Raw genomic sequence first — 17,806 nt, forward strand, 5'->3', positions numbered from 1 at the left:
AAAAACGAGACAGAAAGATTCTCAGAAACTTAGATGGGATGTGGGTACTCAAATAACAGAGTTGAACCTTTCCTTTGATACAGCAGTTTGGAAACACACTTTTTGTAGAATCTGCAAGTGGATATTTGGATAACTGTGAAGATTTCTTCAGAAACGGGAATATCTTCATATAAAATCTAGACAGAAGCATTCTCAGAAACTTCTGTGTGATGTGTGTCCTCAACTAACGGAGTTTAAACTTTCCTTTGATAGAGCAGTTTGGAAAAACTTTTTCTAGAACCGGCAAGTGGATATTTGGATAGCTCTAACGATTTCTTTGGAAACGGGAATATCTTCATATAAAATCTAGACAGAAGCATTCTCAGAAACTTCTGTGTGATGTGTGTCCTGAACTAGCGGAGTTCAAACTGTCCTTTGATAGAGCAGTTTGGAAAAACTCTTTTTCTAGAATCGGCAAGTGGATATTTGGATAGCTCTAACGATTTCTTTGGAAACGGTAATATCTTCATGTAAAATCTAGACAGAAGCATTCTCGAAAACTTCTTTGTGAAGTGTGGCCTCCACTAACGGGGTACAGCCTTTCTTTTGATACAGCAGTTTGGTTGCACTCTTTTTGTAGAATCTGCAAGTGGCTATTTGGATTACTTTGAAGAGTTCTTTGTAAACGGGAATATCTTCATATACAATATAGACAGAAGCATTCTCATAAACTTCTTTGTGATGCGTGTCCTCAACTAACAGAGCTCAACCTTTCTTTTGACAGAGCAGTCTGGAAACACTTTTTTGAAGAATCTGTAAATGGATATTTCGATAGCTCTGACGATTTCATTGGAAACGGGAATATATTCATCTAATATCTAGACAGAAGTACTTTCAGAAACTACTTTGTGATATCTGCTTTCAAGTCACAGAGCTGGACATTCCTTTTCATAGACCAGGTTTGGAACACTCTTTCTGTAGTATCTGGAAGTGGACATTTCGTGCGAATTCAGGCCTACGGTGAATACGGAAATATCCTCCCATAAAAACGAAACAGAAAGATTCTGAGAAACTTAATTGGGATGTGTGTCCTCAACTAACAGAGTTCAACCTTTCTTCTGATAGAGCAGTTTGGAAACATTCTTTTTGTAGAATCTGCAAGTGGATATTTGTATAACTGTGAAGATTTCTTTGAAAACGGGAATACCTTCATAAAAATTCTAGACAGAAGCATTCTCCGAAACTTCTTTGTGATGTGTGTCCTCAACTAACAGAGTTCAACCTTTCTTTTAATAGAGCAGTTTGGAAACACTCTTTTTGTAGAATCTGCAAGTGTATATTTGGATAGCTCTATCGATTTCGTTGGAAACGGGAATATCTTCATCGAAAATCTAGACAGAAGCACTGTCAGAATCTACTTTGTGATATCTGCATTCAAGTCACAGAACTGAACATTCACTTTGATTGACCAGGTTTGAAACACTCTTTCTGTAGGATGTGGAAGTGGACATTTCAAGCCAATTCAAGCCTATGCAGCAAACGGAAATATCTTGCCATAAAAACGAGACAGAAAGCTTCTCAGAAACTTAGGTGGGATGTGTGTACTCAAATAACAGAGTTGAACCTTTCCTTTGATACAGCAGTTTGGAAACACTCTTTTTGTAGAATCTGCATGTGGATATTTGGATAACTGTGAAGATTTCTTCAGAAACGGGAATATCTTCATATAAAATCTAGACAGAAGCATTCTCAGAAACTTCTGTGTGATGTGTGTCCTCAACTAACGGAGTTTAAACTTTCCTTTGATAGAGCAGTTTGGAAAAACTTTTTCTAGAAACGGCAAGTGGATATTTGGATAGCTCTAACGATTTCTTTGGAAACGGGAATATCTTCATATAAAATCTAGACAGAAGCATTCTCAGAAACTTCTGTGTGATGTGTGTCCTCAACTAACGGAGTTCAAACTGTCCTTTGATAGAACAGTTTGGAAAAACTCTTTTTCTAGAATCGGCAAGTGGATATTTGGATAGCTCTAACGATTTCTTTGGAAACGGTAATATCTTCATGTAAAATCTAGACAGAAGCATTCTCGAAAACTTCTTTGTGAAGTGTGGCCTCCACTAACGGAGTACAGCCTTTCTTTTGATACAGCAGTTTGGTAGCACTCTTTTTATAGAATCTGCAAGTGGCTATTTGGATTACTTTGAAGAGTTCTTTGTAAACGGGAATATCTTCATATACAATATAGACAGAAGCATTCTCAAAAACTTCATTGTGATGCGTGTCCTCAACTAACAGAGCTCAACCTTTCTTTTGACAGAGCAGTCTGGAAACACTTTTTTGAAGAATCTGTAAATGGATATTTCGATAGCTCTGACGATTTCATTGGAAACGGGAATATATTCATCTAATATCTAGACAGAAGCACTTTCAGAAACTACTTTGTGATATCTGCATTCAAGTCACAGAGCTGGACATTCCTTTTCATAGACCAGGTTTGGAACACTCTTTCTGTAGTATCTGGAAGTGGACATTTCGTGCGAATTCAGGCCTACGGTGAATACGGAAATATCCTCCCATAAAAACGAAACAGAAAGATTCTCAGAACCTTAATTGGGATGTGTGTCCTCAACTAACAGAGTTGAACATTTCCTTTGATACAAAAGTTTGGAAACACTCTTTTTGAAGTATCTGCAAGTGGATATTTGGATAACTGTGAAGATTTCTTTGGAAAAGGGAATATCTACATATAAAATCTAGGCAGAATCATTCTCAGAAACTTCTTTGTGATGGGTGTCCTCAACTAAAAGAGTTCAACCTTTCTATTGATAGACCAGTTTGGAAACACTCTTTTTGTAGAATCTGCAAGTGCATATTTGAATAACTGTGAAGATTTCGTTGGAAACGGTAATATCTTCATAAAAAATCTAGACCGAAGCATTCTCAGAACCTTGTTTGTGATGTGTGTCCTCAACTCACAGAGTTCAACTTTTCTTTTGATAGAGCAGTTTGGAAACACTCTTTTTGTACAATCTGTAAGTGGATATTTGGATAGCTCTATCGATTTTGTTGGAAACGGGAATATCTTCATCTAAAATCTAGACAGCAGCAATGTCAGAAACTACCTTGTGATATCTGTATTCAAGTCACAGAGCTGAACATTCGTTTTCATAGACCAGGTTTGAAACACTCTTTCTGTAGTATCTGGAAGTGGACATTTCGAGTGAATTCTGGCCTATGGTAAAAACGGAAATATCTTCCCATAAAAACGAGACAGAAGGATTCTCAGAAACTTAATTGCGATATGTGTCCTCAGCTAACAGAGTTGAACCTTTCTTTTGATACAGCACCTTGGGAAGACTCTTTTTGGAGAATCTGCATGTGGATATTTGGATAACTGTGAAGATTTCATTTGAAACGGTAATATCTTCATATAAAATCTAGACAGAAGTATTCTCAGAAACTTATTTGTGATGTGTATCCTCAACTAACAGAGTTCAACCATTCTTTTGATGGAGCAGTTTGGAAAAACACTTTTTGTAGAATCTGTAAGTGGATATTTCGATAGCTTTAACGATTTCATTGGAAACGGGAATATCTTCATCTAAAATCTAGACAGAAGCACTATCAGAATCTACTTTGTGATGTCTGCATTCAAGCCAAAGAGCTGAATATTCCCATTCATAGACGAGGTTTGAAACACTCTTTGTGTAGTATCTGGAAGTGGACATTTTGAGCGCATTCAGGCCTATGGTGAAAACGGAAATATCTTCCCGTAAAAACGAGACAGAAGGATTCTCAGAAACTTATTTGGGATGTGTGTCCCCATCTAACAGGGTTGAACATTTCTTTTGATACGGAAGTTAGGAAACACTCTTTTTGTAGAATCTGCAAGTGGATATTTGGATAACTGTGAAGATTTCGTTGGAACCGGGAATATATTCATATAAAATATAGACAGAAGCATTCTGAGAAACTTCTTTGTGATGTGTGTCCTCAATTAAAGAGTTCAACCTTTCTTTTCATAGAGCAGTTTGGAAACACACTTATTGTAGAATATCTAAGTGGATATTTCGATGCCTCTAACGATTTCGTTGTTAACGGGAATATCTTCATATAAAATCTAGACCGAAGCATTCTCAGAACCTTGTGTGTGATGTGTGTCCTCAACTAACAGAGTTCAACTTTTCTTTTGATAGAGCAGTTTGGAAACACTCTTTTTGTACAATCTGTAAGTGGATATTTGGATAGCTCTATCGATTTTGTTGGAAACGGGAATATCTTCATCTAAATTCTAGACAGCAGCAATGTCAGAAACTACCTTGTGATATCTGCATTCAAGTCACAGAGCTGAACATTCCTTTTCATAGACCAGGTTTGAAACACTCTTTCTGTAGTATCTGGAAGTGGACATTTCGAGCGAATTCTGGCCTATGGTAAAAACGGAAATATCTTCCCATAAAAACGAGACAGAAGGATTCTCAGAAACTTATTTGGGATGTGTGTCCGGAACTAACGGAGTTGAACATTTCTTTCGATACATCAGTTTGGAAACACTCTTTTTGTAGAATCTGCAAGTGGATATTTGGATAACTGTGAAGATTTCTTTGGAAACGGGAATATCTTCATATAAAATCTAGACAGAAGAATTCTCAGAAACTTCTGTGTGCTGTGTGTCCTCAACTAACAGAGATCAACATTTCTTCTGATACAGCAGTTTGGAAACACTCTTTTTGTAGAATCTGCAAGTGGATATTTGGATAACAGTGAAGATTTCGTTGGAAACGGGAATATCTTCATATAAAATCTAGACAGAAGCATTCTCAGAAATTTCTTTGTGAAGTGTGTCCTCAATTAACAGAGTTCAACCTTTCTTTTGATAGAGCAGTTTGGAAACACTCTTTTTGTTGAATCTGTAAGTGGATATTTGGATAGCACTAACGATTTCGTTGGAAACGGCAATATATTCATCTAAAATCTAGAGAGAAGCACTGTCAGAAACTACTTTGTGATATCTGCATTCAAGTCACAGACCTGAACATTCCCTTTCATAGACCAGGTTTGAAACACTCTTTCTTTAGTATCTGCAAGTGGACATTTCGAGCCAATTCAGGTCAATGGTGAAAACGGAAATATATTCACATAAAAACGAGACAGAAGGATTCTCAGAAACTTAATTGGGATGAGTGTCTTCAACTGACAGAGTCGAACGTTTCTATTGATACAGGAGTTTGGAAACACACTTTTTGTAGAATCTGCAAGTTGATATTTGGATAACTGTGAAGATTTCATTGGAAACGGGAATATCTTCATGTAAAATCTAGAGAGAAGCATTCTCAGAAACTTCTTCGTGATGTGTGTCCTCAACTAACAGAGTACAACCTTTCTTTTGATACAGCAGTTTGGGAATAGGCTTTTTGTAGTATCTGTTAATGGATAATTGAATACCTCTAAAGATTTCGTTGGAAATGGGAATATCTTCATATGAAATCTAGACAGAAGCTTTCTCAGAAACTTCTTTGTGATGTGTGTCCTCAACTAACAGAGTTCAACCTTTCTTTTGATGGAGCAGTTTGGAAAAACACTTTTTGTAGAATTTGTAAGTGGATATTTGGATAGCTCTAACGATTTCATTGGAAACGGGAATATCTTCATCTGAAATCTAGACAGAAGCACTGTCAGAAACTACTTTGTGATATCTGCATTCAAGTCACAGAACTGAACATTCACTTTGATTGACCAGGTTTGAAACACTCTTTCTGTAGGATGTGGAAGTGGACATTTCAAGCCAATTCAAGCCTATGCTGTAAACGGAAATATCTTGCCATAAAAACGAGACAGAAAGATTCTCAGAAACTTAGATGGGATGTGGGTACTCAAATAACAGAGTTGAACCTTTCCTTTGATACAGCAGTTTGGAAACACACTTTTTGTAGAATCTGCAAGTGGATATTTGGATAACTGTGAAGATTTCTTCAGAAACGGGAATATCTTCATATAAAATCTAGACAGAAGCATTCTCAGAAACTTCTGTGTGATGTGTGTCCTCAACTAACGGAGTTTAAACTTTCCTTTGATAGAGCAGTTTGGAAAAACTTTTTCTAGAACCGGCAAGTGGATATTTGGATAGCTCTAACGATTTCTTTGGAAACGGGAATATCTTCATATAAAATCTAGACAGAAGCATTCTCAGAAACTTCTGTGTGATGTGTGTCCTGAACTAGCGGAGTTCAAACTGTCCTTTGATAGAGCAGTTTGGAAAAACTCTTTTTCTAGAATCGGCAAGTGGATATTTGGATAGCTCTAACGATTTCTTTGGAAACGGTAATATCTTCATGTAAAATCTAGACAGAAGCATTCTCGAAAACTTCTTTGTGAAGTGTGGCCTCCACTAACGGGGTACAGCCTTTCTTTTGATACAGCAGTTTGGTTGCACTCTTTTTGTAGAATCTGCAAGTGGCTATTTGGATTACTTTGAAGAGTTCTTTGTAAACGGGAATATCTTCATATACAATATAGACAGAAGCATTCTCATAAACTTCTTTGTGATGCGTGTCCTCAACTAACAGAGCTCAACCTTTCTTTTGACAGAGCAGTCTGGAAACACTTTTTTGAAGAATCTGTAAATGGATATTTCGATAGCTCTGACGATTTCATTGGAAACGGGAATATATTCATCTAATATCTAGACAGAAGTACTTTCAGAAACTACTTTGTGATATCTGCTTTCAAGTCACAGAGCTGGACATTCCTTTTCATAGACCAGGTTTGGAACACTCTTTCTGTAGTATCTGGAAGTGGACATTTCGTGCGAATTCAGGCCTACGGTGAATACGGAAATATCCTCCCATAAAAACGAAACAGAAAGATTCTGAGAAACTTAATTGGGATGTGTGTCCTCAACTAACAGAGTTCAACCTTTCTTCTGATAGAGCAGTTTGGAAACATTCTTTTTGTAGAATCTGCAAGTGGATATTTGTATAACTGTGAAGATTTCTTTGAAAACGGGAATACCTTCATAAAAATTCTAGACAGAAGCATTCTCCGAAACTTCTTTGTGATGTGTGTCCTCAACTAACAGAGTTCAACCTTTCTTTTAATAGAGCAGTTTGGAAACACTCTTTTTGTAGAATCTGCAAGTGTATATTTGGATAGCTCTATCGATTTCGTTGGAAACGGGAATATCTTCATCGAAAATCTAGACAGAAGCACTGTCAGAATCTACTTTGTGATATCTGCATTCAAGTCACAGAACTGAACATTCACTTTGATTGACCAGGTTTGAAACACTCTTTCTGTAGGATGTGGAAGTGGACATTTCAAGCCAATTCAAGCCTATGCAGCAAACGGAAATATCTTGCCATAAAAACGAGACAGAAAGCTTCTCAGAAACTTAGGTGGGATGTGTGTACTCAAATAACAGAGTTGAACCTTTCCTTTGATACAGCAGTTTGGAAACACTCTTTTTGTAGAATCTGCATGTGGATATTTGGATAACTGTGAAGATTTCTTCAGAAACGGGAATATCTTCATATAAAATCTAGACAGAAGCATTCTCAGAAACTTCTGTGTGATGTGTGTCCTCAACTAACGGAGTTTAAACTTTCCTTTGATAGAGCAGTTTGGAAAAACTTTTTCTAGAAACGGCAAGTGGATATTTGGATAGCTCTAACGATTTCTTTGGAAACGGGAATATCTTCATATAAAATCTAGACAGAAGCATTCTCAGAAACTTCTGTGTGATGTGTGTCCTCAACTAACGGAGTTCAAACTGTCCTTTGATAGAACAGTTTGGAAAAACTCTTTTTCTAGAATCGGCAAGTGGATATTTGGATAGCTCTAACGATTTCTTTGGAAACGGTAATATCTTCATGTAAAATCTAGACAGAAGCATTCTCGAAAACTTCTTTGTGAAGTGTGGCCTCCACTAACGGAGTACAGCCTTTCTTTTGATACAGCAGTTTGGTAGCACTCTTTTTATAGAATCTGCAAGTGGCTATTTGGATTACTTTGAAGAGTTCTTTGTAAACGGGAATATCTTCATATACAATATAGACAGAAGCATTCTCAAAAACTTCATTGTGATGCGTGTCCTCAACTAACAGAGCTCAACCTTTCTTTTGACAGAGCAGTCTGGAAACACTTTTTTGAAGAATCTGTAAATGGATATTTCGATAGCTCTGACGATTTCATTGGAAACGGGAATATATTCATCTAATATCTAGACAGAAGCACTTTCAGAAACTACTTTGTGATATCTGCATTCAAGTCACAGAGCTGGACATTCCTTTTCATAGACCAGGTTTGGAACACTCTTTCTGTAGTATCTGGAAGTGGACATTTCGTGCGAATTCAGGCCTACGGTGAATACGGAAATATCCTCCCATAAAAACGAAACAGAAAGATTCTCAGAACCTTAATTGGGATGTGTGTCCTCAACTAACAGAGTTGAACATTTCCTTTGATACAAAAGTTTGGAAACACTCTTTTTGAAGTATCTGCAAGTGGATATTTGGATAACTGTGAAGATTTCTTTGGAAAAGGGAATATCTACATATAAAATCTAGGCAGAATCATTCTCAGAAACTTCTTTGTGATGGGTGTCCTCAACTAAAAGAGTTCAACCTTTCTTTTGATAGAGCAGTTTGGAAACACTCTTTTTGCAGAATCTGTAAGTGGATATTGGGATAGCTCTAACGATTTCATTGGAATTGGGAATATCTTCATATAAAATCTAGACAGAAGCATTCTCAGAAACTTCTTTGTGATGTGTGTCCTCAACTAACAGAGTTCAACCTTTCTTTTGACAGAGCAGATTGGAAACACTCTTTTTGTAGTATCTGCAAGTGTATATTTGGATAACTGTGAAGATTTCGTTGGAAATGGGAATATCTACATAAAAATACTAGACAGAAGCATTCTCAGAACCCTCTTTGTGATGTGTGTCGTCTACTAACAGAGTTCAACCTTTCTTTTCATACATCAGTTTGGATACTCTCTTTTTGTAGAATCTGTAAGTGGATATTTGGATAGTTCTAACGATTTCGTTGGTAATGGGAATACTTCATCTAAAATCTTGACAGAAGCACAGTCAGAAACTACTTTTATGATATCTGCATTCAGGTCACACAGCTGAACATTCCCATTCATAGACCAGGTTTGAAACACTCTTTGTGTAGTATCTGGAAGTGGACATTTCGAGCGCATTCAGGCCTATGGTGAAAACGGAAATATCTTCCCATAAAAACGAGACAGAAGTATTCTCAGAAACTTATTTGGCATGTGTGTCCTCAACTAACAGAGTTGAACGTTTCTTTCGATACAGAAGTTTGGAAACACTCTTTTTGTAGAATCTGCAAGTGGATATTTGGATAACTGTGAAGATTTCTTTGGAAACGGGAATATCTTAATATAAAATCTAGACAGAAGCATTCTCAGAAACTTCTTTGTGATGTGTGTCCGGAAATAACAGAGTTCATCCTTTCTTTTGATAGAGCGGTTTGTAAACAGTCTTTTTGTAGAATCTGGAAGTGGATATTTGGGTAGCTCTAACGATTTTGTTGGAGATTGTAGTATCTTCTTCTTAAATCTAGATAGAAGCAGTGTCACAAACCAGTTTCTGATATCCGCATTCAAGTCACAGGCTGAACATTCCCTTTCATAGGCCAGGTTTGAAAGAATCCTTCTGTAGTATCTGGAAGTGGACATTTCGAGCCAATTCAGGCCTGTGGTGAAAATGGAAATAACTTCCCGTAAAAACGAAACAGAAAGATTCTCAGAATCTTAATTTGGATGAGTGTCCTCAGCTAACAGAGTTGAACCTTTCTATTGAAACAGTAGTTTGGAAACACTCTTTTTGGAGAATCTGCAAGTGGATATTTGGATAGCTCTAACGTTTTCGTTGGAAACGGGAATAACATCATATAAAATCTAGACAGAAGCATTCTCAGAAGCTTCTTTGTGATGTGTGTCCACAAGTGACAGACTTGAACATTTCTTTTGATACAGCAGTTTGCAAACACTCTTGTTGGGGTATCAGCAAGTGGATATTTGGATAACAGTGAAGATTTCGTTGGAAACTGGAATAACTTCGTATAAAATCTAGACAGAAGCATTCTCAGAAACTTCTTTGTGATATGTGTCCTCAATTAACAGAATTGAACATTTCTTTTGATACAGCAGTTTGGAAACACTCTTTGTGTAGAATCTGCAAGTGGATATTTGGATAACTGTGAAGATTTCATTGAAACCCGGAATATACTCATATAAAATCTAGACAGAATCATTCTCAGAAACTTTTTTGTGATGTGTTTCCTCAACTAACAGATTTCAACCTTTCTTTTGATAGAGCAGTTTGGAAACACGCTTTTTGAAGAATCTGTAAGTGGATATTTGGATAGCTCTATCGATTTCGTTGGAAACGGGAATATCTTCATCTAAAATCTAGACAGAAGCACTGTCAGAAACTACTTTGTGATATCTGCAATCAAGTCACAGACCTGAACACTCCCTTTCATAGACCACGTTTGAAACACTCTTTCTGTAGTATCTGGAAGTGGACATTTCGAGAGAATTCAGGCCTATGGTGAAAACGAAAATATCTTCCCATAAAAACGAGACAGAAGGATTCTCAGAAACTTAATTGCAATGTGTGTCCTCCACTAACAGAGCTGAACCTTTATTTTGATACAGCACCTTGGGAACACTCTTTTTGTAGAATCTGCATGTGGATATTTGGATAACTGTGAAGATTTCGTTTGAAACGGTAATATCTTCACAAAAAATCTAGACAGAAGCATTCTCAGAAACTTCTTTGTGATGTGTGTCCTCAACTAACAGAGTTCATCCTTTCTATTGATAGACCAGTTTGGAAACACTCTTTTTGTAGAATCTGCAAGTGCATATTTGAATAACTGTGAAGATTTCGTTGGAAACGGAAATATCTTCATATAAAATCTAGACAGAAGCATTCTCAGAAGCTACTTTGTGATGTGTGTCCTCAACTAACAGAGTTCAAGCTTGCTTTTGATAGAGCAGTTTGGAAACACTCTTTTTGTAGAATCTGTAAGTGGATATTTGGATAGCTCTATCGATTCTGTTGCAAACGGGAATAACTTCATCTAAAATCTAGACAGAAGCACTGTCAGAAACTACTTTGTGATATCTGCATTCAAGTCACAGGCCTGAACATTCCCTTTCATGGACCACGTTTGAAACACTCTTTCTGTAGTATCTGGAAGTGGACAATTTGAGCAAATTCAGGCCTATGGTGAAAACGGAAATATCTTCCCATAAAAATGAGACAGAAGGATTCTCAGAAACTTAATTGGGATGTGTGTCCTGAACTAATAGAGTTGTACCTTTCTTTTGATACAGCACCTTGGAAACACTCCTTTTGCAGAATGTGCAAATGGATATTAGGAAAACTGTGAAAATTTTGTTGAAAAAGGTAATATCTTCATACAAAATCTGGACACAAGTATTCTCAAAAACTTCTTTCTGATGTGTGTCCTCAACTAACAGAGTTCAACCTTTCTTTTGATAGAGAAGTTTGGAAACACTCTTTTTGTAGAATCTGTAAGTGGATATTTGGATAGCTTTAAAGATTTCGATGGAAACGGAAATATCTTCATCTAAAATCTAGACAGAGGCACTGTCAGAAACTGCTTTGTGATATCTGCATTCAAGTCACAGAGCTGAACATTCCCATTCATAGACCAGGTGTGAAAGACTCTTTGTGTAGTATCTGGAAGTGGACATTTCGAGCGCATTCAGTCCTACGGTGAAAACGGAAATATCTTCCCAAAAACTAGACAGAAGTATTCTCAGAAATTTATTTGGGATTCGTGTCCTCAACTAACAGAGTTGAACATTTCTTTGGATGCAGCAGTTTGGAAACACTGTTTTTCTAGAATCTGTAAGTGGATATTTGGATACATCTAATGATTTCATTGGAAACGAGAATATCTTCATATGAAATCTAGACAGAAGCATTCTCAGAAATTTCTTTGTGATGTGTGTCCTCCGCTAACAGGGTACAACTTTTCTTTTGATACAGCAGTTTGGTAGCACACTTTTTGTAGAATCTGCAAGTGGCTATTTTGATAACTGTGAAGATTTCGTTGGAAACGGGAATGTCTTCATATAAAATCTAGAGAGAAGCATTCTCAGAAACTTATTCCTGATGTGTGTCCTCAGCTAACAGAGTTCAAGCTTTCTTTAGATAGAGCAGTTTGGAAACACTCTTTTTGTAGAATCTGTTAGTGGATATTTGGAAAGATCTAACGATTTTGTTGGAAACGGGAATATCTTTATCTAATATCTAGACAGAAGCACTTTCAGAAACTACTTCGTGATATCTGCATTCAAGTCACAGAGCTTAACATCCCTTTTCACAGACCAGGTTTGAAACACTCTTTGTGTAGTATCTTTAAGTGGACTTTTCGAGCGAATTCAGGCCTACGATGAAAACGGAAATATCTTCCCTTAAAAACGAAACAGAAAGATTCTCAGAAACTTAATTGGGATGTGTGTCCTCAACTAACAGAGTTGAACCATTCTATTTATACAGTAGTTTCGAAACACTTTTTTTGGAGAATCTGCAAGTGGATATTTGGATAACTGTGAAGATTTCGTTGGAAACGGGAATATCTTCATATAAAATCTAGACAGAAGCATTCTCAGAAACTTCTTTGTGATGTGGGTCCTCAAGTAACAGAGTTGAACATTTCTTTTGATGTAGCAGTTTGGAAACACTCTTTTTATAGAATCTGCATGTGGATATTTGGATTACTGTGAAGATTTCGTTGGAAGCGGGAATATCTTCATATAAAATCTAGACAGAAGCATTCTCAGAAACTCCTTTTTGATGTGTGTCCTCAACTAACAGAGTTGAACCTTTCTTTTGATATAGCGGATTGGAAACACCCTTTTTGTAGAATCTGCAAGTGAATATTTGGATAACTGTGAAGATTTCATTGGAAACGAGTATATCTTCATATAAAATCTAGACAGAAGCATTCTCAGAAGCTTCTTTGTGATGTGTGTCCTCAACTAAAAGAGTTCAACCTTTCTTTTGATATAGCAGTTTGGAAACACTCTTTTTGTAGAATCTGTAAGTGGATATTTCGATACCTCTAACGATTTCGTTGGAAACGGGAATATATTCATTTAAAATCTAGACAGAAGAAGTTTCAGTAACTACTTTGTGATATCTGCATTGAAGTCGCAGAGCTGAACATTCCTGTTCAGAGACCAGGTTTGAAACACTCTTTCTGTAGTATCTGGAAGTTGACATTTCGAGCGAATTCCGGCCGATGGTGAAAACTGAAATAACTTTCAATAAAAACGAAACAGAAAGATTCTCAAAAACTTCATTGGGATGTGTGTCCTCAACTAACAGAGTTGAACTTTTCTTTTGATACAGCACGAAAGAAACACTCTTTTTGTAGAATCTGCAAGTGGATATTTGGATAACTGTGAAGATTTCGTTGGAAACGGGAATATTTTTATATAAAATCTAGAAAGAATCATTCTCAGAAACTTCTTTGTGATGTGTGTCCTCAACTAACAGAGTTCAACTTTTCTTTTGAGAGAGCAGATTGGAAACACTCTCTTTGTAGAATCTGCAAGAGGATATTTGGATAAATGTGAAGATTTCTTTTGAAATGGGAATATCTTCATAAAAAATCTAGACAGAAGCATTCTGAGAAACTTCTTTGTGATGTGTGTCCTCAACTAACAGGGTTCAAACTTTCTTTAGATAGAGCATTTTGGAAACACTCTTTTTGTAGAATCTGTAAGTGGATATTTGGATAGCTCTAACGATTTTGTTGGAAACGGGAATATCTTCATCTAATATCTAGACAGAAGCACTTTTAGAAACTGCTTTGTGATATCTGCATTCAAGTCACAGAGCTGAACATTCCTTTTAATAGACCAGGTTTGAAACACTCTTTCTGTAGTATCTGGAAGTGGACATTTCGAGGGAATTCAGGCCTATGGTGAAAACGGAAATATCTTCCCATAAAAATGAGACAGAAGGATTCTCAGAAACTTAATTGGGATGTGTGTCCTGAACTAATAGAGTTGTACCTTTCTTTTGATACAGCACCTTGGAAACACTCCTTTTGCAGAATGTGCAAATGGATATTAGGAAAACTGTGAAAATTTTGTTGAAAAAGGTAATATCTTCATACAAAATCTGGACACAAGTATTCTCAAAAACTTCTTTCTGATGTGTGTCCTCAACTAACAGAGTTCAACCTTTCTTTTGATAGAGAAGTTTGGAAACACTCTTTTTGTAGAATCTGTAAGTGGATATTTGGATAGCTTTAAAGATTTCGATGGAAACGGAAATATCTTCATCTAAAATCTAGACAGAGGCACTGTCAGAAACTGCTTTGTGATATCTGCATTCAAGTCACAGAGCTGAACATTCCCATTCATAGACCAGGTGTGAAAGACTCTTTGTGTAGTATCTGGAAGTGGACATTTCGAGCGCATTCAGTCCTACGGTGAAAACGGAAATATCTTCCCAAAAACTAGACAGAAGTATTCTCAGAAATTTATTTGGGATTCGTGTCCTCAACTAACAGAGTTGAACATTTCTTTGGATGCAGCAGTTTGGAAACACTGTTTTTCTAGAATCTGTAAGTGGATATTTGGATACATCTAATGATTTCATTGGAAACGAGAATATCTTCATATGAAATCTAGACAGAAGCATTCTCAGAAATTTCTTTGTGATGTGTGTCCTCCGCTAACAGGGTACAACTTTTCTTTTGATACAGCAGTTTGGTAGCACACTTTTTGTAGAATCTGCAAGTGGCTATTTGGATAACTGTGAAGATTTCGTTGGAAACGGGAATGTCTTCATATAAAATCTAGAGAGAAGCATTCTCAGAAACTTATTCCTGATGTGTGTCCTCAGCTAACAGAGTTCAAGCTTTCTTTAGATAGAGCAGTTTGGAAACACTCTTTTGTAGAATCTGTTAGTGGATATTTGGAAAGATCTAACGATTTTGTTGGAAACGGGAATATCTTTATCTAATATCTAGACAGAAGCACTTTCAGAAACTACTTCGTGATATCTGCATTCAAGTCACAGAGCTTAACATCCCTTTTCACAGACCAGGTTTGAAACACTCTTTGTGTAGTATCTTTAAGTGGACTTTTCGAGCGAATTCAGGCCTACGATGAAAACGGAAATATCTTCCCTTAAAAACGAAACAGAAAGATTCTCAGAAACTTAATTGGGATGTGTGTCCTCAACTAACAGAGTTGAACCATTCTATTTATACAGTAGTTTCGAAACACTTTTTTTGGAGAATCTGCAAGTGGATATTTGGATAACTGTGAAGATTTCGTTGGAAACGGGAATATCTTCATATAAAATCTAGACAGAAGCATTCTCAGAAACTTCTTTGTGATGTGGGTCCTCAAGTAACAGAGTTGAACATTTCTTTTGATGTAGCAGTTTGGAAACACTCTTTTTATAGAATCTGCATGTGGATATTTGGATTACTGTGAAGATTTCGTTGGAAGCGGGAATATCTTCATATAAAATCTAGACAGAAGCATTCTCAGAAACTCCTTTTTGATGTGTGTCCTCAACTAACAGAGTTGAACCTTTCTTTTGATATAGCGGATTGGAAACACCCTTTTTGTAGAATCTGCAAGTGAATATTTGGATAACTGTGAAGATTTCATTGGAAACGAGTATATCTTCATATAAAATCTAGACAGAAGCATTCTCAGAAGCTTCTTTGTGATGTGTGTCCTCAACTAAAAGAGTTCAACCTTTCTTTTGATATAGCAGTTTGGAAACACTCTTTTTGTAGAATCTGTAAGTGGATATTTCGATACCTCTAACGATTTCGTTGGAAACGGGAATATATTCATTTAAAATCTAGACAGAAGAAGTTTCAGTAACTACTTTGTGATATCTGCATTGAAGTCGCAGAGCTGAACATTCCTGTTCAGAGACCAGGTTTGAAACACTCTTTCTGTAGTATCTGGAAGTTGACATTTCGAGCGAATTCCGGCCGATGGTGAAAACTGAAATAACTTTCAATAAAAACGAAACAGAAAGATTCTCAAAAACTTCATTGGGATGTGTGTCCTCAACTAACAGAGTTGAACTTTTCTTTTGATACAGCACGAAAGAAACACTCTTTTTGTAGAATCTGCAAGTGGATATTTGGATAACTGTGAAGATTTCGTTGGAAACGGGAATATTTTTATATAAAATCTAGAAAGAATCATTCTCAGAAACTTCTTTGTGATGTGTGTCCTCAACTAACAGAGTTCAACTTTTCTTTTGAGAGAGCAGATTGGAAACACTCTCTTTGTAGAATCTGCAAGAGGATATTTGGATAAATGTGAAGATTTCTTTTGAAATGGGAATATCTTCATAAAAAATCTAGACAGAAGCATTCTGAGAAACTTCTTTGTGATGTGTGTCCTCAACTAACAGGGTTCAAACTTTCTTTAGATAGAGCATTTTGGAAACACTCTTTTTGTAGAATCTGTAAGTGGATATTTGGATAGCTCTAACGATTTTGTTGGAAACGGGAATATCTTCATCTAATATCTAGACAGAAGCACTTTTAGAAACTGCTTTGTGATATCTGCATTCAAGTCACAGAGCTGAACATTCCTTTTAATAGACCAGGTTTGAAACACTCTTTCTGTAGTATCTGGAAGTGGACATTTCGAGGGAATTCAGGCCTATGGTGAAAACGGAAATATCTTCCCATAAAAATGAGACAGAAGGATTCTCAGAAACTTAATTGGGATGTGTGTCCTGAACTAATAGAGTTGTACCTTTCTTTTGATACAGCACCTTGGAAACACTCCTTTTGCAGAATGTGCAAATGGATATTAGGAAAACTGTGAAAATTTTGTTGAAAAAGGTAATATCTTCATACAAAATCTGGACACAAGTATTCTCAAAAACTTCTTTCTGATGTGTGTCCTCAACTAACAGAGTTCAACCTTTCTTTTGATAGAGAAGTTTGGAAACACTCTTTTTGTAGAATCTGTAAGTGGATATTTGGATAGCTTTAAAGATTTCGATGGAAACGGAAATATCTTCATCTAAAATCTAGACAGAGGCACTGTCAGAAACTGCTTTGTGATATCTGCATTCAAGTCACAGAGCTGAACATTCCCATTCATAGACCAGGTGTGAAAGACTCTTTGTGTAGTATCTGGAAGTGGACATTTCGAGCGCATTCAGTCCTACGGTGAAAACGGAAATATCTTCCCAAAAACTAGACAGAAGTATTCTCAGAAATTTATTTGGGATTCGTGTCCTCAACTAACAGAGTTGAACATTTCTTTGGATGCAGCAGTTTGGAAACACTGTTTTTCTAGAATCTGTAAGTGGATATTTGGATACATCTAATGATTTCATTGGAAACGAGAATATCTTCATATGAAATCTAGACAGAAGCATTCTCAGAAATTTCTTTGTGATGTGTGTCCTCCGCTAACAGGGTACAACTTTTCTTTTGATACAGCAGTTTGGTAGCACACTTTTTGTAGAATCTGCAAGTGGCTATTTGGATAACTGTGAAGATTTCGTTGGAAACGGGAATGTCTTCATATAAAATCTAGAGAGAAGCATTCTCAGAAACTTATTCCTGATGTGTGTCCTCAGCTAACAGAGTTCAAGCTTTCTTTAGATAGAGCAGTTTGGAAACACTCTTTTGTAGAATCTGTTAGTGGATATTTGGAAAGATCTAACGATTTTGTTGGAAACGGGAATATCTTTATCTAATATCTAGACAGAAGCACTTTCAGAAACTACTTCGTGATATCT

Source organism: Gorilla gorilla, chromosome 15 (genome assembly GCF_029281585.2).
Source record: "Gorilla gorilla gorilla isolate KB3781 chromosome 15, NHGRI_mGorGor1-v2.1_pri, whole genome shotgun sequence".
NCBI classification, from domain to species: domain Eukaryota; kingdom Metazoa; phylum Chordata; class Mammalia; order Primates; family Hominidae; genus Gorilla; species Gorilla gorilla.